Below are 9,778 nucleotides of genomic sequence, written 5' to 3'. Positions count from 1 at the left end.
TTCCAGTGGTGCCACCGCCAAGTCTCTATGAGGTCAGCAAGTGCCTCAACCTGATTGGCCCTCCTGCAAAGTGCCGTTTACATTTTAGAGACTCGGTGGCCACAACACACTACAAAGGCACTGCTGGGATTTGAACCCATGACCTCCTGTTTACTAAACAGGCACTTTAACCAACTGAGCCACAGCACCTTCTGTTGCAAAGTCTCCATGGGAGGTCATCAGATCAATGAACAGGCCATGCGATTGTGAGCATGAAAGTGTTTGTTTGAGAAAGGAGTTTTGGTGGTCAGATAGACTTGTTTGTTGGCCAAGTTAGGGTTAGGGTTAGGTTAGGTAGGGTTAGGATATAGGGATGAAAACCACCATGCTCATGCCGGATTGCCATAACTTTTGCCAGGAAGGTGATAGAGGCACAAAAGCAAGCCCTACCCCCCCATTTTCGAGGGTGTTCTTTCCAGTGGTGCCACCACCAAGTCTCTATGAGGTCAGCAAGTGCCTCAACCTGATTGGCCCTCCTACAAAGTGCCATTTACATCTTAGAGACTCAGTGGCCACAACACACTACAAAGGCACTGCTGGGATTTGAACCCAAGATCTCCTGTGTATTAGGCAAGCACTTTAACCAACTGAGCCACAGCACCTTCTGCTGCAAAGTCTCCATGGGAGGTCATCAGATCAAGGAATAGGCCATGCTATTGCGAGGATGAAAGTGTTTGTTTGAGAAAAGAGTTTTGGTGGTCAGATAGACTTGTTTGTTGGCCAAGTGAGCTTAGCAAAATGACTAAGGCAGTGACTCTGTTGGGACTTGAATCCACAACCTTTGAATGGCCACATTTTGAAATTTAGAAGCCCAATGCGCTATCCATTGTGCCACAGAGCCCACATTGTGTGCATTGTTGTGTGTGGGATAGGAAAATGTAAAATCCAAGGCCTGGGTCCAATAAAGGGCCCAGGCCGGGTTGTGCACAGTCCTTCCCTCAACTGACCACTAAGAACCCACCCAAGAGCGGGAAAGGGACACAAACAAAGCTCTTAGTAAAATAAAATAAAATAAAATAAATACATCCCAAAGGGGGTATTATTGTAAGGGTACCCCAGGTTAGGTTTAGGAGCTGATGTGGGTTAGGGTTAGGGATATAGGGATATAGGGATGAAAACCACCATGCTCATGCCGGATTGCCATAACTTTTGCCAGCAAGGTGATAGAGGCAGGAAAGCAAGCCCTACCCCCCCATTTTTGAGGGTGCTCTTTCCAGTGGTTAGGGTTAGGTTAGGGTTAGGATATAGGGATGAAAACCACCATGCTTATGCCGGATTGCCATAACTTTTGAAAGGAAGGTAGCAGAGGCATGAAAGCAAGCTCTACCCCCCCATTTTCAAGGGCACTCTTTCCAGTGGCATCACCACCGAGTCTCTATGAGGTCAGCAAGTGCCTCAACCCGATTGGCCCTCCTCAGAAGTGCCATTTACATCTTAGAGACTCGGTGGGCACACCACACTACAAAGGCACTGCTGGGATTTGAACCCAGGATCTCCTGTTTACTAGACAGGCACTTTAACCAACTAAGCCACAGCACCTTAGTGTTAGGGTTAGGATATAGGGATGAAAACCACCATGCTCATGCCGGATTGCCATAACTTTTGCCAGGAAGGTGACAGAGGCATGAAAGCAAGCCCTACCCCCCATTTTCAAGGGTGCTCTTTCCAGTGGTGCCACCACCAAGTCTCTATGAGGTCAAGTTAGGGTTAGGGGTTAGGGTTAGGATATAGGGATGAAAAGGGTTAGGGTTAGGATATAGGGATGAAAACCACCATGCTCATGCCAGATTGCCATAACTTTTGCCAGGAAGGTGACAGAGGCATGAAAGCAAGCCCTACCCCCCATTTTCAAGGGTGCTCTTAGGGTTAGGGTTAGGGTTAAGGGTTAGGTTAGGGTTAGGGATATAGGGATGAAAACCACCATGCTCATGCCGGATTGCCATAACTTTTAGGGTTAGGGTTAGGATATATGCCGTTAAAACAATGTTTAATTGCGGCCAACTTGGACGGCCATGTTGACACGGGCGACAGCCGTTTGGACGTGGAGGTCGCGGGGTACGATATCTCGGGGACCCGGTGGGCTAGAGAGACGAGGCCGGGCTCGTTGGAAAGGTCTCGGGCGTGCCTTTAGAACGAGGCCGGTCTCTACCCGGTGGCACTTCCGGTTCTGCAGCTAGAGGCTCAAATGTGAAAAATGCTATCTCGGGCCCCCGAGGGGCTAGATAGTGTCGTTGGAAAGGGCTCGTCGAGATGTGTAAGGGCCCCGAATTTGGTGTCCCGGGGCCTCTCCTTTCCGGAGATACGGCCGTCGAAACAGTCGTTCTCCGAAAAGGGTGTAATCCAAGGCCCGTATCTCTGAGACCCGGAGGACTACAGAGACGGGGCAGGGCTCAATCGAAGGGTCCCTGCGAGCCGCGTCGGATGAGCCTGTAACGGGGTACGGGGTCGGTCCGGTTCGGGAGGTAGAGCCCCAAACGTAATCCGTCACGTCCACTTGAAGGCTGGAGCGGCCGCCGCTCCGTGCGACAACGGAGTAGGGAGGTGGGGGTTGGCTCGTCTGAAAGGACTCGGAAGGCCGGTTCGAACGCGACCAACCCAGAGTCTGTGCTGTGTCCGGTCCAGGAGAAACGTCCGTGGGACGTCGGGCGGTCCAGAGCTGTATCCGGGACGGAACCACCCAGGAACGTGGGACCGGGCTCGTTGGAAATGTCTTGCTGCGGCTTTTCCAACGAGACCAACCCCGAGCCCATAGGTGGTCCCCTTCGGGAGATATGGCCGGCGGAATAATCGGTTTTTCACGGGATCCTATCTCCGGACCACGGGCCACCTGGGCTGGAGAGTTCGAAGGTGCTTCAACAGCAGGTAAGTGTGACGGGGACAGTGACAGTGTCATAAGCCGGGGTGTGTGACACCTGCCTGGGCATGGACAACTTGCCCCAGGCCCCTGGATGTGCTGATACAACAGGTAAGTGTGATGGGTAGAGTGTCAGTGTTAAAAGCCGGGGTGAGTGACACCTGCCTGGGCATGGACAACTTGCCCCAGGCCCCTGGATGTGCTGATACAACAGGTAAGTGTGATGGGTAGTGTGTCAGTGTATTAAGCCGGGGTGAGTGACACCTGCCTGGGCATGGGCAACTTGCCCCAGGCCCCTGGATGTGCTGATACAACAGGTAAGTGTGATGGGTAGAGTGTCAGTGTTAAAAGCCGGGGTGAGTGACACCTGCCTGGGCATGGACAACTTGCCCCAGGCCCCTGGATGTGCTGATACAACAGGTAAGTGTGATGGGTAGTGTGTCAGTGTATTAAGCCGGGGTGAGTGACACCTGCCTGGGCATGGACAACATGCCCCAGGCCCCTGGATGTGCTGATACAACAGGTAAGTGTGATGGGTAGTGTGTCAGTGTATTAAGCCGGGGTGAGTGACACCTGCCTGGGCATGGGCAACTTGCCCCAGGCCCCTGGATGTGCTGATACAACAGGTAAGTATGAAGGGTAGAGTGTCAGTGTATTAAGCCGGGGTGAGTGACACCTGCCTGGGCATGGACAACTGGCCCCAGGCCCCTGGATGTGCTGACACAACAGGTAAGTGTGATGGGTAGTGTGTCAGTGTATTAAGCCGGGGTGAATGACACCTGCCTGGGCATGGACAACTTGCCCCAGGCCCCTGGATGTGCTGATACAACAGGTAAGTGTGATGGGTAGTGTCAGTGTATTAAGCCGGGGTGAGTGACACCTGCCTGGGCATGGACAACTTGTCCCAGGCCCCTGGATGTGCTGATACAACAGGTAAGTATGAAGGGTAGTGTGTCAGTGTATTAAGCCGGGGTGAGTGACACCTGCCTGGGCATGGACAACTTGCCCCAGGCCCCTGGATGTGCTGATACAACAGGTAAGTGTGATGGGTAGTGTGTCAGTGTATTAAGCCGGGGTGAGTGACACCTGCCTGGGCATGGACAACTTGCCCCAGGCCCCTGGATGTGCTGATACCACAGGTAAGTATGAAGGGTAGAGTGTCAGTGTATTAAGCCGGGGTGAGTAACACCTGCCTGGGCATGGACAACTTGCCCCAGGCCCCTGGATGTGCTGAGACCACAGGTAAGTATGAAGGGGACAGTGTCAGTGTCATAAGCCGGGGTGAGTGACACCTGCCTGGGCATGGACAACTTGCCCCAGGCCCCTGGATGTGCTGATACAACAGGTAAGTATGAAGGGTAGAGTGTCAGTGTATTAAGCCGGGGTGAGTGACACCTGCCTGGGCATGGACAACATGCCCCAGGCCCCTGGATGTGCGGAGACAACAGGTAAGTATGAAGGGGAAAGTGTCATTGTCATAATCCGGGGTGAGTGACACCTGCCTGGGCATGGACAACTTGCCCCCAGGCCCCTGGATGTGCTGATACAATAGGTAAGAATGAAGGGTAGAGTGTCAGTGTTATAAGCCGGGGTGAGAGACACCTGCCTGGGCATGGACAACATGCCCCAGGCCCCTGTAGGTGCTTAAAGAACCGGTAAGTGTGATGGGTAGAGTGTCAGTGTTATAAGCCGGGGAGAGTGACACCTGTGGGCATGATACATAACACAAAGGGCCTGGAAGAATGGTTAAAAAGTCAATGCATTCTCGATGATCTTTTGACATAGAGTGTGTGTTGCAGTGACTGTAGCCGAGGAGGGTGCGTGTGTCACCGCATTGACAACTTGCCCCAGGCCCCTGGAGGTGCACAAAGAACCAGTAAGTGTGATGGGGACAGTGTCAGTGTCATAAGCCGAGGTGTGTGACACCTGTGGGCATGATACATAACACAAAGGGCCTGGAAGAATGGTCAAAAAGCGTCAAAAAATGACTAAGTCAATGCATTATGGATGATCTGTTGACACAGGGTGTGTGTTGCAGTGACTGTAGCCGAGGAGGGTGCCTGTCACCGGATTGACAACTTGCCCCAGGCCCCTGGAGGTGCTTAAAGAACCATTAAGTGTGGCAGACTTTGTAAATGCTCCATGTAAGTCAAGGTAAAGGTTGTGGCCGCTCATCCTTCACTCAGGGCGGATAGTGGATGCTCTCACAGGTGCCTAGAGCCAGTGTAAGCGGTGTGAACCTCTGTGCGTGTCCGAGAAGGGTGGTGCACCTCGGCTTGAAGCAATTTCATGTGGCCTTTATGAAATGATGCTCTTTCTCTCACAAGTATAAGCGGTGTGAACCTCTGTGAGTGTCCGAGAAGGGTGGTGCACCTCGGCTTGAAGCAATTTCATGTGGCCTGGATGAAATGATGCTCTTTCACTCGCAAGTGCCAAGTACCAAGTGTAAGCAGGTGCGAACCTCTGTGAGAGTCCGAGGAGGGTGGTGCACCTCGTCTAGAAGCGATTTCATGCGCCCTGGGTGAAATGGAGCGTCACTTGCAGCATTGTGAGCAGGTGCCTCGCTGACTGTGATGCAGGCCGTGGAGGGTGGCGCCCCTCGGCCTGAAGCAGGTTCGTAAAGGGCCTGGATGTTCGACTCTCCACTCAGCAGGTGAATGGAGCATTTTTTTCCCCCCAACACAACCGCCTCTTACCTCTGGTCGATTGGAGTACGTGACGCGCCTGGGGCAGGCCCCTGCCCGGTCTTTTTGGCCGCTATGGGCACCCGGTTCCTCCCCGCTCAGCGCGTCGGCTTCCAGGGGCTTTACTTCATCGGATCGCCCCGAACCCCCTCCTTGGGAGACTCAGACGGCCTGTCTACCGCAAAGGCTAGAACACGGCGGCCGATGTGGGAACGGTGAGGTGGGGTTCGCCCCTCCGCCGCCTCCCCTTCGTCCCCGAGAAACACACCTTTCCCAGTAACATGGCTCTAGGGCCATACCCCCAAACACTCTAGCTGGAGTACGGTCCGTTTCGCGCCCTATGAGCGGCCGCGTTTCCACCGCCCCACAAGGCGGAGGGCGTGAGACCCGTGTGTAGGACACCAGTGCGCGATCGCTGGTCACGTAGGTTTACCTGGTTGATCCTGCCAATAACATAAGCTTGTCTCAAAGACTAAGCCATGCAGGTCTAAGTACACACGGGCTGTACAATGAAACTGCGAATGGCTCATTAAATCAGTTATGGTTCCTTTGATCGCTCCACACATACTTGGATAACTGTGGCAATTCCAGAGCTAATACATGCAAACGGGCGCTGTATTCGTGCATTAATCAGATCCAAAACCCATCCGGGAAGGGCCTCGTATCTGCCCCGCTCCTTTGGTGACTCTAGACAACCTCGGGCCGATCGTACGCCCTCCGTGGCGGCGACGACTCATTCGAATGTCTGCCCTATCAACTTTCGCTGGTACTTTAGGCGCCTACCATGGTGACCACGGGTAACGGGGAATCAGGGTTCGATTCCGGAGAGGGAGCCTGAGAAACGGCTTCCACATCCAAGGAAGGCAGCAGGCGCGCAAATTACCCACTCCCGACTCGGGGAGGTAGTGACGAAAAATAACAATACAGGTCTCTTTCGAGGCCCTATAATTGGAATGAGCGTATCCTAAACCCATGGGTGAGGACCCATTGGAGAGCAAGTCTGGTGCCAGAAGCCGCGGTAATTCCAGCTCCAATAGCGTATATTAAAGTTGCTGCAGTTAAAAAGCTCGTAGTTGGATCTCGGGCATGGGCTGGCGGTCCGCCGAAAGGCGAGCCACCGCCTGTCCCGGGCCCTGCCTCCCGGCGTCCCCCGTATGCCCTTAACTGGGTGTCCGGTATGGGGCCCGGAGCGTTTACTTTGAAAAAATCAGAGTGCTCTCGGGCGGAGGGACGGGGCCCCCCGCTCCCGGTGCGGATGTCGACCGGAGCGGACTGTCCTCAGTCCGCCTCCGACCGCGCCGCGCCGCCAGGGCGGGGACCGGCCCACGTTTCGAGGGCGCACGGGGTCCGCGGCGATGCCGGCCACCCACCCGACCCGTCTTGAAACACGAACCAAGGAGTCTAACGCACGCGCGAGTCAGAGGGTGTCAGAGAGCCCCCAAGGCGCAATGAAGGTGAAGGCCGGCGCGTGCCGGCCCAGGTGGGATCCCCCCGCCCCGGCGGGGGGCGCACCACCGGCCCGTCTCGCCCGCAGCGTCGTGGAGGTGGAGCAAGAGCGCGGGCGTTGGTACCCGAATGGTGAACTATGCCTGGGCAGGGCGAAGCCAGAGGAAACTCTGGTGGAGGTCCGCAGCGGTCCTGACGTGCAAATAGGTCGTCCGACCTGGGTATAGGGGCGAAAGACTAATCGAACCATCTAGTAGCTGGTTCCCTGGTTCATCTAGTAGCTTTGAAGGCCGAAGTGGAGAAGGGTTCCATGTGAACAGCAGTTGAACATGGGTCAGTCCTAAGGGATAGGCGAACGCCGTTCGGAAGTGCGGGGCGATGGCCTCCGTCCAGTGCGGTAACGCGACCGAACCTGGAGAAGCTGGCGGGAGCCCCGGGAAGAGTTCTCTTTTCTTTGTGAAGGGCAGGGCGCCTTGGAATGGGTTCGCCCAGAGATAGGGGCCCACGCCCTGGAAAGCGCCGCGGTTCCGGCGGCGTCCGGTGAGCTCTCGCTGGCCCTTAAAAATCCGGGGAAGAAGGTGTAAATCTCGCGCCGGGCCGTACCCTTATCCGCAGCAGGTCTCCAAAGTGAACAGCCTCTGGCATGTTGGAACAATGTATGTAATGCTGCATTTTGCGATGCAAAGCTGCCAATGAGGGACGGCAGTGAAAAATCATAATTGAAAAGGAAGTGAAATCTGATTGAAAATGACTCCAAACAGCTTTCTGGTCTTACAAAGCTGCTTTTGGGACTTGGAGAGCTGTTTTATGAAAAGTGCACAGTTCTGTGTGACCATAAGATGCTTTTATTAAACTGATGGTAAAGGTCTTATAAATGCAAACAAACATGTTATAATGCTGCATTTTGACTAATAGTGCTTTCTATTACAGTGCATAGCTGCGAATAAGTCACATCAGTGAACTATCATGTTGAATTGAAAAGATGTGATTTCTTGATTGAATATCGAGTTCAAACAGCTTTCTGGTCTTAAAAAGTTGCTTTTGGACTTTGGTGAGCTGTTTCATGATGTTTGCACAGTTCTGTGTTGATCATTATGATTGCTTTCATTCAAACTGATAGTTAAGATCTTATATATGCATGCAAACATATTGTAATGCTGCATTTTGACTAGGTAATGCTTTCTATTACGAGTGCAAAGCTGCAAATGAGGGACGGCAGTGAAATGATCATGTTGAATTGAAAAGGAAGTGAATTCTGATGTGAAAATCGACTTCAAATAGCTTTCTGATCTTAAAAAGCTGCTTTTGGGCCTTTGAGAGCTGTTTTATGAAAAGTGCACAGTTCTGTGTTGATCATAATGATGCTTTTATTAAACTGATGCTAAAGGTCTTAGAAATGCATGCAAACATGTTGTAATGCTGCATTTTGACTAATAATGCTTTCTATTACAGTGCATAGCTGCCAATGAGTCACATCATTGAATTGCCATGTTTAATCGAAAAAGAAGTGAATTCTGATTGAAAATGACCCCAAACAGCTTTCTGGTCTTAAAAATTTGCTATTGAGACTTTGAGAGCTGTTTCATGATGTTTGCACAGTTTTGTGTTGATATTATGATTATTTCATTCAAATGATTGTTAACATCTTATGTATGAAAACATATTGTCATGCTTCATTTTGACAGGTAATGCTTTCTTTTGCGATGCAATGCTGCCAATGAGGGACGGCAGTGAAATGACATAAATGAAAAGGAAGTGAATTCTGATTGAAAATGACTCCAAATAGCTTTCTGGTCTTAAAAATTTGCTTATTGAGCCTTTGATAGCTGTTTCATGTTGTGTGCACAGTTCTGTGTTGATATTATGATAATTTCATTCAAATGATAGTTAAGATCTTATTATTTATGCAAACATATTGTCATGCTGCATTTTAACAGTTAATGCTTTCTTTTGCGATGCAACGCTGCCAATGTCACATCATTGAATTGCCATGTTTACTTGAAAAGGAAGTGAATTCTGATTGAAAATGACCCCAAACAGCTTGCTCGTCTTAAAAAGTTGCTTTTGGGCCTTTGAGAGCTGTTTTCATGATGTTTGCACAGTTTTGTGTTGATATTATGATTATTTCATTCAAATGATTGTTAACATCTTATGTATGAAAACATATTGTCATGCTTCATTTTGACAGGTAATGCTTTCTTTTGCGATGCATAGCTGCCAGTTAGGGACGGTAGTGAAATGTCTTAATTGAAAAGGAAGTGAACGCTGATTGAAAATGACCCCAAACAGCTTTCTGGTCTTAAAAAGTTGCTTTTGGGCCTTTGAGAGCTGTTTTATGAAAAGTGCACAGTTCTGTGTTGATATTATGATTATTTCATTCAAATGATTGTTAACATCTTATGTATGAAAACATATTGTCATGCTGCATTTTAACAGGTAATGCTTTCTTTTGCGATGCAACGCTTCCCATGAGGAACGGTAGTGAAATGTCATAATTGAAAAGGAAGCGAATTCTGATTGAAAATGAATCCAAAAAGCTTTCTGGTCTAAAAAAGTTGCTTTTGGGCCTTGGTGAGCTGTTTTATGAAAAGTGCACAGTTCTGTGTGACCATAAAATGCTTTTATTAAACTGATGGTAAAGGTCTTATAAATGCAAACAAACATGTTATAATGCTGCATTTTGACTAATAGTGCTTTCTATTACAGTGCATAGCTGCGAATAAGTCACATCAGTGAACTATCATGTTGAATTGAA

The 9,778-nt window shown here is 50.6% G+C and overlaps 2 non-coding genes across 2 annotated transcripts; both read right to left on the bottom strand.

The window, feature by feature from the left end:
* Nucleotides 1-567: 567 nt before the first annotated feature.
* Nucleotides 568-641, bottom strand: trnai-aau (transfer RNA isoleucine (anticodon AAU)). Its single transcript has one exon. It is a non-coding gene; the product is annotated as a tRNA-Ile (tRNA).
* An 863-nt stretch (nucleotides 642-1,504) lies between these two features.
* trnat-agu (transfer RNA threonine (anticodon AGU)) lies at nucleotides 1,505-1,578 on the bottom strand. The gene has a single exon. It is a non-coding gene; the product is annotated as a tRNA-Thr (tRNA).
* Nucleotides 1,579-9,778: the final 8,200 nt, after the last annotated feature.

This window comes from Myxocyprinus asiaticus, chromosome 46 (genome assembly GCF_019703515.2).
Source record: "Myxocyprinus asiaticus isolate MX2 ecotype Aquarium Trade chromosome 46, UBuf_Myxa_2, whole genome shotgun sequence".
NCBI lineage: Eukaryota > Metazoa > Chordata > Actinopteri > Cypriniformes > Catostomidae > Myxocyprinus > Myxocyprinus asiaticus.
The sequence above is the reverse complement of the archived record's forward strand: the minus strand, read 5'-3'. Positions and strand labels throughout refer to the sequence as shown.